Source organism: Symphalangus syndactylus, chromosome 18 (assembly GCF_028878055.3).
Source record: "Symphalangus syndactylus isolate Jambi chromosome 18, NHGRI_mSymSyn1-v2.1_pri, whole genome shotgun sequence".
Classification (NCBI taxonomy): Eukaryota; Metazoa; Chordata; class Mammalia; order Primates; family Hylobatidae; genus Symphalangus; species Symphalangus syndactylus.
Genome location: NC_072440.2, coordinates 55,236,705 through 55,250,974, shown reverse-complemented (window position 1 = coordinate 55,250,974; position 14,270 = coordinate 55,236,705). Strand labels below are relative to the sequence as shown.

At 42.6% G+C, this 14,270-nt stretch overlaps 1 protein-coding gene across 5 annotated transcripts in view; it reads right to left on the bottom strand.

The window, feature by feature from the left end:
* Window positions 1-14,270, bottom strand: part of CECR2 (CECR2 histone acetyl-lysine reader) — a 195,328-nt gene that overhangs the window by 142,894 nt on the left and 38,164 nt on the right. The gene's annotated exons all lie outside the window — the stretch shown is intronic.

The window sequence follows — 14,270 nt, the reverse complement described above, 5'->3', positions numbered from 1 at the left end:
CAAGTAAAAGGGAGTTGGTTTCTGACATGAGGTGCAACAGAAACCTCCCTCTCCCAGTACCTAACTGTGGGGCTACTACAGTTCCGGGCAAAGACAGACACAGCTCAGCAGAACGAAAATGAACCACTAGGCTACAGTGCAGTGCAGCAACACATAGGCTTGAGGATGCACAACTACTGGGACTAGATAAAAGTATATCCCATACATTAGCCTGGGAAGGACAAGTAAAACGGCATATGTTATGATTTCACTTATTTTCCAGGACAGACAAATTTATCTGTAGTGAGAGAAATCAGATCAGCCATTGCCTGGGGCAGGGTATGTGTGGTGGGGCAGATTTGACTGCACAGGGCATGAGAGAACTTTCTTGGGGAATGAAAATGATTTATATTTTTGGGGGGGTGGTGGTTATACACTTGTATACAGCTGTCAAAACTCAACTGTATACTTACAATCTGTGTAATTAATTGTATACAAATGATACCTCAAAGATGATTGGTTTTTATGTTTTTTTTTTAAAGGCTAAGAAGTATAATACGTTCTATCAAGATTCTTCTCAAAAGCAGAAAATTTAAAATTGAGGGCTGGGCACAGTGACTCACATCTGTAATATCAGCACTTTGGGAGGCCGAGGCAGGTGGATCACTTGAGGTCAGGAGTTCAGGACCAGCCTGCCCAACATGGTGAAATCCTGTCTCTACTAAAAATACAAAAAATTAGCCGGGCATGGTGGCACGTGTCTATAGTCCCAGCTACTAGGGAGGCTGAGGCATGAGAATCCCTTGAACCTGGGAGGCAGAGGTTGCAGTGAGCCACGATCACGCCACTGCACTCCGGCCTGGGTGAAAAACAAGGGTCTGTCTCAAAAAAATACTAAAATAAAATAAGAGGTCAGGCTGGGTGTTGTGGAATGCTGCCTATAGTCCCAGCTGCTCATGTGAGTGGCTTGAGGCCACGAGTTGGAGGGCAGCCTGGGGCAACATAGCAAGATCCCGTATCAATTTAAAAAAATTTTTTTTCAGGCCACAAGTAGTAAACTGTAGTAAACTCCATTATATGGAAATCTCAGCTATCCAGAAGATCTGCTTCCAAGTAAATTCCAGAGAGCCACAATTTTACTTTTCATCCTAAGCAGAAATCGTTAACACCTTTAACCTAATTATTTTTTCCTCCCTTTTTACAAGACTTGTCAAAACCTGGCAGTGATTAATATTAGTTTCACTAAGTACAGCTTTTTAAGTTGTTATAAAGATAGTGCCAGTCAATGGTTGTTGGTAGGCCTACATTTAAATTTATCTAAATGCCATTTCTATTCAAATGCCTGCAACAGAAACTTGTGAAATGCATGGAGTAAAGCCAATAAAAAAATAAGTTTCTTCAAGAATTAACAAGGTAAAACATCTACCACTATATGTGATAAACTTTATCAAAGTCCCTTTGTCATTAAAAAAAAAAAAAAAATGAGGCTGGGCGCGGTGGCTCACACTTGTAATCCCAGCACTTTGGGAGGCCGAGGCAGGCAGATCACGAGGTCAGGAGACAGAGACCACGGTGAAACCCCGTCTCTACTAAAAATACCAAAAAATTTAGCCGGGCGTGGTGGCGGGCGCCTGTAGTCCCAGCTACTTGGGAGGCTGAGGCAGGAGAATGGCGTGAACCCGGAGGCGGAGCTTGCAGTGAGCCGATATCGCGCCACTGCACTCCAGCCTGGGTGACAGAGCGAGACTCCGTCTCAAAAAAAAAAAAAAAAAAATGAATCTGACAACAATGTCGATGTGATACACATATCAAGAGACTTTAAAAAGATTCATACTGTGACACTTTTAGGAGTTACTATATGGAAATAATCATAAATGTGCACATTTGGTATCCAATGGTGCTTTATTTATTTAAAAAGAAAAAAAGTAAAGCTACTGACACAATCTAAGGTTCCAAATTGGAAGAATCATGATCCATCTATAATAGTATGATCAATGCCAGGTGTGGTGGGTCGCGCCTGTAATCCCAGCACTTTGGGAGCCTGAGGCAGGCAGATCACTTGAGGCCAGCGGTTCCAGACCAGTTCGGCCAACATCGTGAAACCGTGTCTCTACTAAAAATACAAAAATTAGCTGGGCATGATAGCACGTGCCTGTAATCCCAGCTACTAGGGAGGCTGAGGCACAGGAATTGCTTGAATCCAAGATGGTGCCACTGTACTCCAGTCTGGGCGACTAGAGCAAGACTCTGTCTCAAAATAACAATATAGTATGATCAAGATTTGAACTCCCATAGCTTAGATTGTGGGACCAAAATCCTAACCAACATACCCTATTTGGTTTTACCCATTTTATCATTCAGAGCATTAATGAGGAGGATGCAATTTGTCAATATCTGAGGGCAAAGGAAACAAATACAAAAAAAGGTCAGTGACAAAGGTATAGAAAAAAAATTAAACGTATATATATATTCCATCTTCTTGACTCACAAAGCAAAAAGAAATTCTAAATTCCATATTAGTAATCATTTTTAAGGAAGTGATAAATATAAATCACTGCTCCTTTCTTCATGTCTCTAAGCTTACCTTTGAACTCTATATATGCCAACATATTTTGTAAGAGATCGGTCACTATTTAGAGAGCCATATTCAAAGGTTCCCTTTAAGTTATCTCACTAAGAAAGGCACCCAACTCCCTTCACATTGACTGCAGGCTTCATGTTGTCACCACTTTAATCTAACACAAAAATGGGAAGGGCCTGGAAACATGAATGGCAATCCTAAAAACAGTTTCTTCCCAAAAATCATAAGTGCACTGGGAAACCTGGACCTCTGGATTTGGTGGTGAGCCCTCAAATCTCCAATGAACAAGAAATTAAATCTAAGAGAAAGGTGTGTTGCAATGGATGCTACACAATGGACCAACGGATGGACGGATTGATGGGCTAATGAACAAACAACAGAGAGATAAAAGTTTCAAATTATTTGCAGATGAAAGTAAAGAATAGATAAACCGAAATTGCTGAAACCAACATTTTAAAGTTCCAATTTCTGACCCACTTAAAAACACAAACCTTCCATTTCACGAAGAAAGCCTAAGGCAAAAGTAAGTATAAGTGCTGATCCACCCAGGCACAGGTTTTCCTGACTGTTGGATGCTTTCCTATACTACTTTAAGACATCTCCCCATTTTATCCTATGCATGGTGTAAATACCAACTGTAAAAGGCACAGTAATTTAAATGAACTATTAAAAAACAGTAGGCCAGACATCGTGGCTCACGCCTGTAATCCCAGCACTTTGGGAAGCCAAGGAAGGAAGATCGCTTGAGCCCAGGAGTTTGAGACCAGTTTGGGCAATATGGCGAAACTTCATCTCTACAAAAAATACAAAAATCAGCCAGGCACGGTGGCGCACCTGTCTGTGATCCCAGCTACTTGGGTGGCTAAGGTGGAAGGATGGCTTGAGCCTGGGAGGTAGAGGTTGCAGTGAGCTGAGATTGTGCCACTGCATTCCAGCCTGGGCGACAGAGACCCTGTCTCAAGAAGAAGAAAGAAGGAAGAACAAAGAAGGAGAAGACAAACTTCATTTCAGCTGAAAAAATAAAGTCAGTAACTGAGACTATAAGCCATATGTCTGTTAACAGGTAAGGTTCATATGCATTCATGCAATGACTTTATAGTGCCCACCGCTAGGCACTGAAAGTACCAACACGAATGGCTTCTAAGTGAATTAACCATTCATATTACACATACTCCTATGCCCCAAGTTAAGAGACAATTTAGTAAAAATGTATATCATATATATTTTTACACTGTCCAAAATTGATTCTCACTTTATAAACCACACCTCAGAAATTAATCACTGGAGACAAACAGATGCCTTCAACATGTAAGCATGCCCCTAAACAGGTACACCACTAAGAAAGGCTCAAGATAAATCACACACAGGCTCTGGGGGGTACTAGCTATAATGCACTCCCACTGCCCCCAATGCCTCACCCCAACCAGTTTTCTCCCGTCCTAGAGAGCATGTGAAAATGTGAGTGAGCACAGGTGGGAAGTGAACAATGACAACACTTGGACACAGGAAGAGGAACATCACACACCGGGGCCTGTCATGGGGTGGGGGGAGGGGGGAGGGATACCATTAGGAGATATACCTAATGTAAATGACAAGTTAATGGGTGCAGCACACCAACATGGCACATGTATACATGTGTAACAAACCTGCACGCTGTGCACATGTACCCTAGAACTTAAAGTATAATAATAATAAAAAAAAATCAGGCAAAAAAAAAAAAAACTGATATAATAAATGAGTTTCATTCTAAAAAAGAAAGAAAAAAAGAAACTGTGAGTGAGAAAATTACAAAAATAACTGCATCTACTCTAACTTTTTAGGTGTATAATTTGCCAACTTAGGGAATTCACAATCAGTAATAAAGTACCGGCAATACACTTCAAAACTCTGTCAACACTGCGTATCTCTGTCTCCTAGGGATCTAGAGTGATTAATAATCCTCCTTCCACCAGGCGCAGTGGCTCATGCCTGTAATCCCAGCACTTTGGGAGGCCAAGGCGGGAGGATCATGAGGTCAGGAGATCGAGACCATCCTGGCTAACATAGTGAAACCCCGTCTCTACTAAAAATACAAAAAATTAGCCAGGCATGGTTGCAGGCACCTGTAGTCCCAGCTACTCAGGAGGCTGAGGCAGGAGAATGGTGTGAACCAGGGAGGCGGAGCTTGCAGTGAGCAGAGATCGCGCCACTGCACTCCAGCCTGGGCAACAGAGCAAGACTCTGTCTCAAAAAATAATAATAATAGGCCGGGCGTGGTGGCTCACGCCTGTAATCCCAGCACTTTGGGAGGCTGAGATGGGCGGATCACAAGGTCAAGAGATCGAGACCATCCTGGCTAACATGGTGAAATCCCGTCTCTACTAAAAATACAAAAAAATTAGCCGGGCGTGGTGGCGGGCACTTGTAGTCCAGCTACTCGGGAGGCTGAGGCAGGAGAATGGCGTGAACCTGGGAGGCGGAGTTTGCAGTGAGCCGAGATCGCGCCACTGCATTCCAGCCTGGGCGACAGAGCGGGACTCCATCTCAAAATAAATAAATAAATAAATAAATAATAATAATAATAATCCTCCTTCCAAATGCACATGAAATTTGGACTATCTTTATTCCACACATCTAGCTTACAGAATAGTTTGGCGAGCAGGCCCAAAATGTCATACTGAATACCAAATGAAAGAATACAGGTAGAGTCCTGCAGTGAAGGACTCTACCTCTTGTCCCTGCTGCTAAGATCCCCAGGTCTGAACAATGCTAATGGAGTCTGCAAGCCAGGCAGCTGCAGGAATAGTGAGCTTAAGGAAGTGAGGTAATCATTAAGAACGTGCCTCAAAACAATTAAAAGCAACCAAAACAGACTGACTGCAGATCTTATAGGGTATTTGCTTGGAAACAAAGAAATCCTGCAAAGGAGCATGTCGTGCCCTCTGCTGCTGTCAGTGCCCTGTTTTCCTTCACACTCTCCAAGGTTAGAACCATCAACCTGCTCTCTTTGCTCTCCTCTGTGTTCCCCACAAGAATACTTTTCTGATACTACTCCCCTTATGGGAGGTTCATACCCCATCAGACAACCCTCATCCACCACCAGCCTCACCACTGACTCCAGGAAGACCAAAGGCTCTGCAAAAGGAGTATTCCCAACAAGGCCAAAGAGAGGTGTGTGCACCCGAAGAGAGGGTGGAGGAGAGGGTCAGGCACTCTCAACCTCAGACCAGTTTTAAAGAGGATGTCAGGCATCTCCTGAGGAAAACTTAATAATGTCTAATCAGAAGTCCGATTGCAGCCTGGCCGCAAAAAAAGCAGCATCGTCCTCAAGAACAGAATGCGGAGGCACAGATATACAGATGGGCCGCACCCGCACTGCCACAAGAAAGGAAAGGGGCGGCTCTGCCCGACGCCTGCCAGAGGTGGTCATGGTTCCATCCCCCTCACCCAGAAGGCCGCCCGCCACCTGTCTTCACACAAAGACACAATACAAGGCGGATGGAGACTCAAGAATGGCTTCAAAGAGCTTTCCAGGCGGGCTGAGGGACAGTTTGTCAACCTCCGAAGTCCTAATTTTACTTTAGCAGAGTTTCTGGAAAGGGGGTTCTCCACCTTGTCTCTGACCCCATAGCAATACCCTTCCATCACTTACCTCTGGTGAAGGCAGGAGGGCAGAGACAGCCCTTATGTCTCCCCACAATGTGAAAATCAGCAAATGCTACTGAATTAGGAGCTGGGAGCCAAAGGCCTCTTTAGCCCTAAGAATGGGAGCCAAGCCAAACCCAGGCCTGCCTCGGGCACACAAAGTAGTGAAGAGTGTGGGGGTGGGGCGGGGAATGAACAAGGAAAGAAGAGCTAGAAACTGAAAACCACGTGCAACTGTAAGCAGCAGAATGACTTTACCAACTGGACTGAATTGCATTATCAAGAATCGATGGTGACAACTTCTATTACTGTATTTTGGGGAACCAGACTCAACAAATAGAAATGACCCTTCCCCAGTCTTTTCTAGTTATAATAAAACAGAACTGCAGCCACAGCTAAGGATCACTGTTTATTTGACATGCAGAAGAAATAAGGCAAGTTTTGAGAATATTAGCCATGATATTAGAGAATACTGGCCATTAAAATATTTCAGAAATTTACTAGTCCATGACTTTGAGATGACACATTCCACTATGAAGTTACATCCTAAGAAAAGAGTCATGTATACACTTACACAGAGATGTCATCTTAGCACTGTTGGTCCATTTAAGATTGGAAAAAACCTTGATGTCCGACAATAGGGCGTAAGTGACAGCATGGCCATATCTGAATTACAGTGACATTAGATCTACATATTAACATGAAAAACATTATATATTACCTTTAAAAAGCCATAAAAATATACATCATATGATACATTTTACATGTATCCGTATATATACATAGGTAGACCTATATAGGCTCGAAGTAATTATAATTATTTTCTTCTTTTTGCTTATCTCAATTTCCTAAAATGTTTACAATAATTTTTTTGAAAGAGAAAAGTACTGTTTTAAATTTTGACATTTATGTAAGATGTTTTAATAAAAAAACAAAAACAAGGACCAAGGTGCCAAGGGTCTGGATTTTACCAGATAAATGGGAAGATAGGTCCTATATTAAGGATCTGCCTAACCCAAGTCTTAAGTTCTTCCCATCTTGTATCTTATATCTAACATTGCCAAGTCTATCCGACCCAGCCTGATAATTACTTTCAGTGAAACCCAGCTTGCACATCCCAGGCCCATTACATCACATTCTTGCACTCAAGGGAGGCCCAGATGGATCTTTCACACTGGATTGGACAGCAGGAACTGATGGACTCGTTCCAAAGTGCTAAGCCACCATCTGCAGCCTTCTGTTAATTTTCTCCATCTCATCTGTCCCATTCCCAATTCTTTTTACATACCCATTGTACAAGTAATCAAGATTTGCCCTCCAGGTGTCTCTTCCCATAAGGCAGGTAGAAATATAATATTAAATTAAATTATTTTCAACTAAAGCAATGCCTTCACATGACTCTCAATCCAAAAACATTACTCTGTCCCTAATGCTAAAGGCCATGCAAAGTACTAAAAGAGCCTAATATAATACACGGCCAGTCATGACAAAGAACTTAAGAATCTAACTGATAAAACAGAACTCGTAAATACGGAACAATGAGAAAATGATTAAGTCTTGGGCTTCCTATTAACTGCTAGGCTTGGCTCTACCGGTTCTAATCCCAATTCGACTCACTACCTATTATATGACCTTGGGCAACATCCTCATCTGTAAAACTGTGAGTTAAACCTCAATTATCTCTAACATCCTTTCCAGCGTTTACCTTCTGTAGCTCTAGAAACAATGAATCAGAGAAAAGAAAGACAAATGTGGGCTTCTAGAATGTGTTATAAATTACCTATGCAGAGACAGCCACCAAGTAAATCTGGCAAGGAAAAAAATTTCTAGTCAATCAAAGCTTGTTTTGGCCGGGCGTGGTGACTCATGCCTGTAATATTACCCAGCACTTTGGGAGGCTGAGGTGGGCAGATCACGAGGTCAGGAGTTCGAGACCAGCCTGGCCAACATGGTGAAACCCCATCTCTGCTAAAAACACAAAAATTGGTTGGGTGTGGTGGTGCACGCCTGTAGTCCCAGCTACTCAGGAGGCTGAGGCAGGAGAATCGTTTGAATTCAGGAGGTGGAGGTTGCAGTGAGCCGAGACTGCACCCCTGCACTCCAGCCTGGGCGACAAGAGTGAGACTGTCTCAAAAAAAAAAAAAAAAAAAAAACCACTTGGTTTTTATTATACAAACAGGGGGATCAGAAAGTAAATGAAAGAAAACTATACCATTCTCTTCCCATTAGAAAAATCCTGACAAGGTTTATGTTATATAAACAAATCTCCTGTCAGTAGAGGGGGGCAGTGACAACAAAAAATAGTTGACAGGGCCGGGCACGGTGGCTCACGTCTGTATGGGCGCGGGCGCTCACGTCTGTAATCCCAGCACTTTAGGAGGCCGAGGCAGGCAGATCACTTGAGGCTAGGAGTTCAAGACCCTGGCCAACATGGTGAAAACCCATCTTTACTAAAAATACAAAAACTAGCCGGGTGCGGTGGCGTGTGCCTGTAATCCCAGCTACTCGGGAGGCTGAGGCAGGAGAATCACTTGAACCCGGGAGGTGGAGGTTGCAGTGAGCTGAGATACTGCCACTGCACTCCAGCCTGGGTGACAGAGCGAGATTCTGTCTCAAAAAAAAATAAAAATAGAAAAATAGACAGGAAACACTTCAATATGTGTGAAGCCCTTTACTAGACACAGTTCAGAATACAAATATGGATAAAACACAGTCCCGGCCGGGCGCGGTGGCTCACGCTTGTAATCCCAGTACTTTGGGAGGCCGAGGAGGGCAGATCACGAGGTCAGGAGATCAAGACCACGGTGAAACCCCGTCTCTACTAAAAATACAAAAAAATTAGCTGGGCATGGTGGTGGGCGCCTGTAGTCCCAGCTACTCGGAGAGGCTGAGGCAGAAGAATGGCGTGAACCCGGGAGGCGGAGCTTGCAGTGAGCCGAGATCGCGCCACCGCATTCCAGCCTCGGTGACAGAGCAAGACTCCGTCTCAAAAAAAAAAAAAAAACAAAAAACAAAAACACAAACACAGTCCCTGCTTTTGGAAATTTTATTGCATTCATTCATTCATTCATTCACTCACTCAGTAAATATTGAGTACATCTACTATGTATAGGACAATTCTAGGTACTGTAAATACAGGAATGCATAGGATAGAGAAGATCCCTGCTCTGATATAACTCACATTCTTAGGGAGAAAACAGACTAAAGTAAACCAAAAAGATAACCTCAGAAGAAGAAAACAGAAAACAGTTATATGATAGAGATTGAATGGGTTGGGAAGAGAGGCGAGGGTATACTTTTCACTGGGTGATCATGAACACAAAATGTTAATAATCACTGACACTGACAGGAATTCATTGTGTTACTTTCTTTATAAAACTTACTTGAAATTAGGCCAGGTGCGGTGGCTCATGCCTATAATCCCAGCACTTTGGGAGGCCGAGGCAGGCGGATCACGAGGTCAAGGGATTGAGACCATCCTGGCCAACACTGTGAAACCCCATCTCTACTAAAAATACAAAAATTAGCTGGGTGTGGTGGGAGACAGGCAGATCACGAGGTCAAGAGACCTAGACCATCCTGGCCAACATGGTGAAACCCCGTCTCTATTAAAAATACAAACATTAGCTGGGTGTGGTGGCGGGCGCCTGTAATCCCAGCTACTCAGAAGGCTGAGGCACAAGAATCGCTTGAACCTGGGAGGTGGAGATTGCAGTGAGCCGAGATGACGCCACTGCATTCCAGCCTGGTGACAGAGTGAGACTCTGTCTCAAAAAATAAATAAATAAATAAATAAACCATTTAAAACTAATAAAACAGAACAAGCTATAGATAGGCTGATCAAGGCATGTTTCATTCATTGAGATGAATATGAGCTGAAAGCTGGAAACCATGAGCAGGTGCAAAGGCCCTAAGGAGTTCAGAGTCTTTATGAGAAGAAAAGAAAGCTGATGTAGCTACAGCTAGGAGAGAATGGTACGAGGCAAGGAAGGTAGAAGATGCAGAAAGTTTCTGTGGGCCCCGCTAAGCAATGGTAAGGGACTTAGACTATTCTAAATGCAAGAGAAAGCCACTGGAGGGCTTTACGCAACAATGGGAAGAGAGAAAGATAATACACTTGCTTTTGTTTCATGAATACAAGGTAATACAAAGGTAATACAAGGTAGGTGCTAAATCAGGTAACCCAAAATATATTTATGTTTAACTATGCGATGAACTAACATGTTGGTGGCATCTTTACCTTGCTAACCTTTTATTTAAACTGATAGTAGCATTAACTTCTCATTCCAAGCACACCAATCCCAGGACACTAATGCAGGAACTGGAATGGTGTTTCGGAAACATCTTGGGTGAGAAAGCAATCAGTGTAGGATAAAAAATGTTTTTACAGATGTCCAACAAAAATGCTGAGCAAACAACATGTGGGCTAGAATTTCAGACTTTAAAGATCTTACTTAGAAAAAAATGGCATTCTGGCTACCATGACAGCTGCCACATAAACAAAAAGGAAACTGAGGCATACAACAGATGAATGACTTGCCCAAATCACACAGCTAGCAAGAGGAAGAACGGAGACGTGGGGATGTGAAGTCCACTCTCCTGACTTCCTGACCAGGGTTCTTTCCAGAGCACCACAAAAAAGCAAACATAAAAATAATTTAGAATCCAGAGACAGAAAGCACACGAGTGGTTGCCGGCGGCCGGGGGGTGAGGGGGCTGAGCGGGGTACAGGGTCTCTCCTTTTGAGGTGATAAAAATGTCTTGGAACTAGATAGAAACGACAGCTGCACAACATATTGAATTCACTAAATGTGACTGAATCACACACTTTAAAATGGGTAATAGTTAATTTTACGTTATGTAAATTTTGCCTCAATTTAACAAATGAACTTGAAAAAACAAAAATAATAATTTAGAGGGGATCACCAACAACTGATGACAAGATTATTAGACGCCAAAGGTACAGTTTTGGACACCCATGTTCTAATCAAAACTCAAGATAAGCTGGCTTCAGACCAGGTTTTCTCAATCTCAGCAGTACTGACATTTTGGACTAGATGATTTTTGTTGTTGTTCTGAAGAGCTGTCTTATGCACTGTAGGCTATTTGACAATATTCCTGACCTCTACCCACACTCCTCTTCCCGAGCTGTGGCAACCAAAACCATCTCCAGACACTGCCAAAGTCCTCTAAGGGGGCAAATCACCCCCTGTTGAGAACCACTGTTAGACAAAGTACCTAAATTCTCCTATCTTAATTTCCTCAATCATCCACCTAAAACCTGAGGCTAAAATAAGGCTCTCTATTCACCGCCTTTTTTTTTTTTTTGAGACAGAATCTCACTCTATTGCCTAGGCTGGTGTGCAGTGATGTGATCTCAGCTCACTGCAACCTCCGCCTCCCAGGTACAAGCGAGATTCTCATGCCTCAGCCTCCTGGGTAGCTGGGATTACATGCGCCCGCCACCGTGCCTGGTGAATTTTGTGTTTTTAGTAGAGACAGGGTTTCACTATGTTGGCCAGGGTGGTCTCAAACTCCTGACCTCAGGTGATCCACCTGCCTCGGCCTCCCAAAGTGCTGGGATTACAGGTGTGAGCCACCGCACCCAGCCTCTTTCAATTATAGCCCAGTACGGTATTCTCTTTCACCAGCCTTGCTGTATATCTCACTAGGCTGATGCGAGCTTATATTGAAATAACTAAGGAAATAATTTTACACTGAAAGATCCTTAAAACAACAACAACAACAAACGCCTCAAAGACAGTAAGTGGCTATGAAAAGAGTTTATCTTAAATTTCTATCCAAAGAAAGTATTGGTATAAAAGCTTCCCATTAAACTTCAAGAACACGGCTAATAAGCTAATACTCAAGTTATCAAAGGACTGTAGTTTCTAAATCTGCATTTTCGATTTGTACTTAAATGCTTCTTATACAAGGTGCTTCCCTTTGAAACTGACACATCTGCTTGTTTACCTCACCAGTGTTCAAGAAGGATTTTAGGTCCCTCCATTTTCACACGAGAATACCTCAGGCATGCCAGGCAGTAAAGGGTTAATTTAATTAGTTCTGTGTATGCTCAAAGAATTACAAGCAACTTCATTTAATTATTAAGCAGCCAATCAGGTAATCTCTGTGGTTGACTAGTGCACTAATGAAATAATGTCTTCCAGTTCAAAGCTGTCATTCCAATCAGGAGACAACTCTTCAGCTAGAAGAAAGAGCTGGCAGGATTTCCAGACTCATGCTAAGAATTTGGGGAAGGGAAATGAATCATTTCATATTTCACCCCTATTGTATTAAAAGATAAAGAAGTTTCTGAATTGACATTTATAAGATACTCTAGCCAAGAACAGCAGAATACATATTCTTTCCTTTTCTTTTTTTTGGAGGGAGGGGTGGGCGGAGGAAGAGAATCCTGTTCTGTCACCCAGGCTGGAGTGCAGTGGTGTAATCTCAACTCACTGCAACCTCCGCCTCCTGGGTTCAAGTGATTCTCGTGCCTCAGCCTCCCCAGTAGCTGGGATTACAGGCGTGTGCCACCACGCCCGGCTAATTTTTGCATTTTTTTAGTAGAGACGGGGTTTCATCATGCTGGCCAGGCTGGTCTCGAACTCCTGACTTCAGGTGGTCCTCCCGCCTCGGCCTCCCAAAGTGCTGGGATTACAGGCGTGAGCCACCATGCCCGGCCCTACACATTCTTTTCAAGTGAACATGAAACATTTACCAAAAGACACCATATTCTGGGCCATAAAACAAGTCTCAATACATTTAAAAGGATGCAAGTCATACAAAGTATCCTGTCTGACTAAAGTGGGTTAAATCAGATATCATTAATAGAAAGATCTCTGGAAAATTCCCAAATATTTGAAAACTAATATTCTTCACACTTCTAATAACGAATACACTTCTAATATATTCATACTTCTAAATAACCCATGGTTGCAGGAAGAAATTGAAAGGAAGAAGGGGAAGACCTGAATGCTTTTTCTCTAAGATGAGGAACAAGACCAGGATGTCTACTCTGGCCTCTACATTTTATGGTTGGCTCCAGACAGTGCAATAAGGTAAGAAAAAGAAGTAAGTGGCTTCCACATTGCAAAAAGATGCAAAATTATCTTTATTTACAGACAACATGATCATCTATGCAGAAAATCCAATGGAATCTACAAACAGGCTGCTAAAAGAGGTGAGTTTAGGAAAGTTACAGATACAAGAGTAATATAACCCAACGCTACTTCTAATACTAGCAAACAATCAAAAAAAAATTTTTTTTTTTTTTTTTTTTGAGACAGTCTTGCTCTTTTGCCCAGGCTGGAGTGCAGTGGCACGATCTCGGCTCACTGCAACCTCTGCCTCCTGGGTTCAAGCGATTCTCCTGCCTCAGCCTCTGGAGTAGCTGGGATCACAGGCGGCAGCCACCACACCTGTCTAATTTATTTTATTTTATTTTATTTTATTTTATTTGAGACGAAGTTTCGCTCTCGTTGCCCAGGCTGGAGTGCAGTGGCACAATCTTGGCTCACTGCAACCTCCACCTCCCAGGTTCAAGCGGTTCTCCTGCCTCAGCCTCCTGAGTAGCTGGGATTACAGGTGCCCACCACCATGCCCAGCTAATTTTTTTGTATTTTTTAGTAGAGATAAGGTTTCACTATGTTGGCCAGACTGGTCTTGAACTCCTGACCTCAGGTGATCCGCCTGCCTCAGCCTCCCAAAGTGCTGGGATTACAGGTGTGAGTCGCCGTGCCTGGCCTAAAACTTTTAAAAATGTATAATAGCATCAAAAAGAATGAAATACTTTGGGATACATCTGACAAAAGATGGGAGATACCTAAAGAGTTGAGAATTTGAATATAAAACTTTTCTGTCAGAAATCAAAGAAAACCTAGAGAGAGAGAGGTACCATCATTATGGGTCAGAGGACTCGATAGTGTTAAGAGGCCCATTTTCTACAAATTGACCTAGATATTCAATACAACTCCAATCTAAATGCTAGCATGCTTTTTTTGTAGAAACTGATAAGCTAATTCTAAAATTCATATGGAAATATAAAGAATATAAAATAGCCAAAGCAACTTTGAAAACGAAC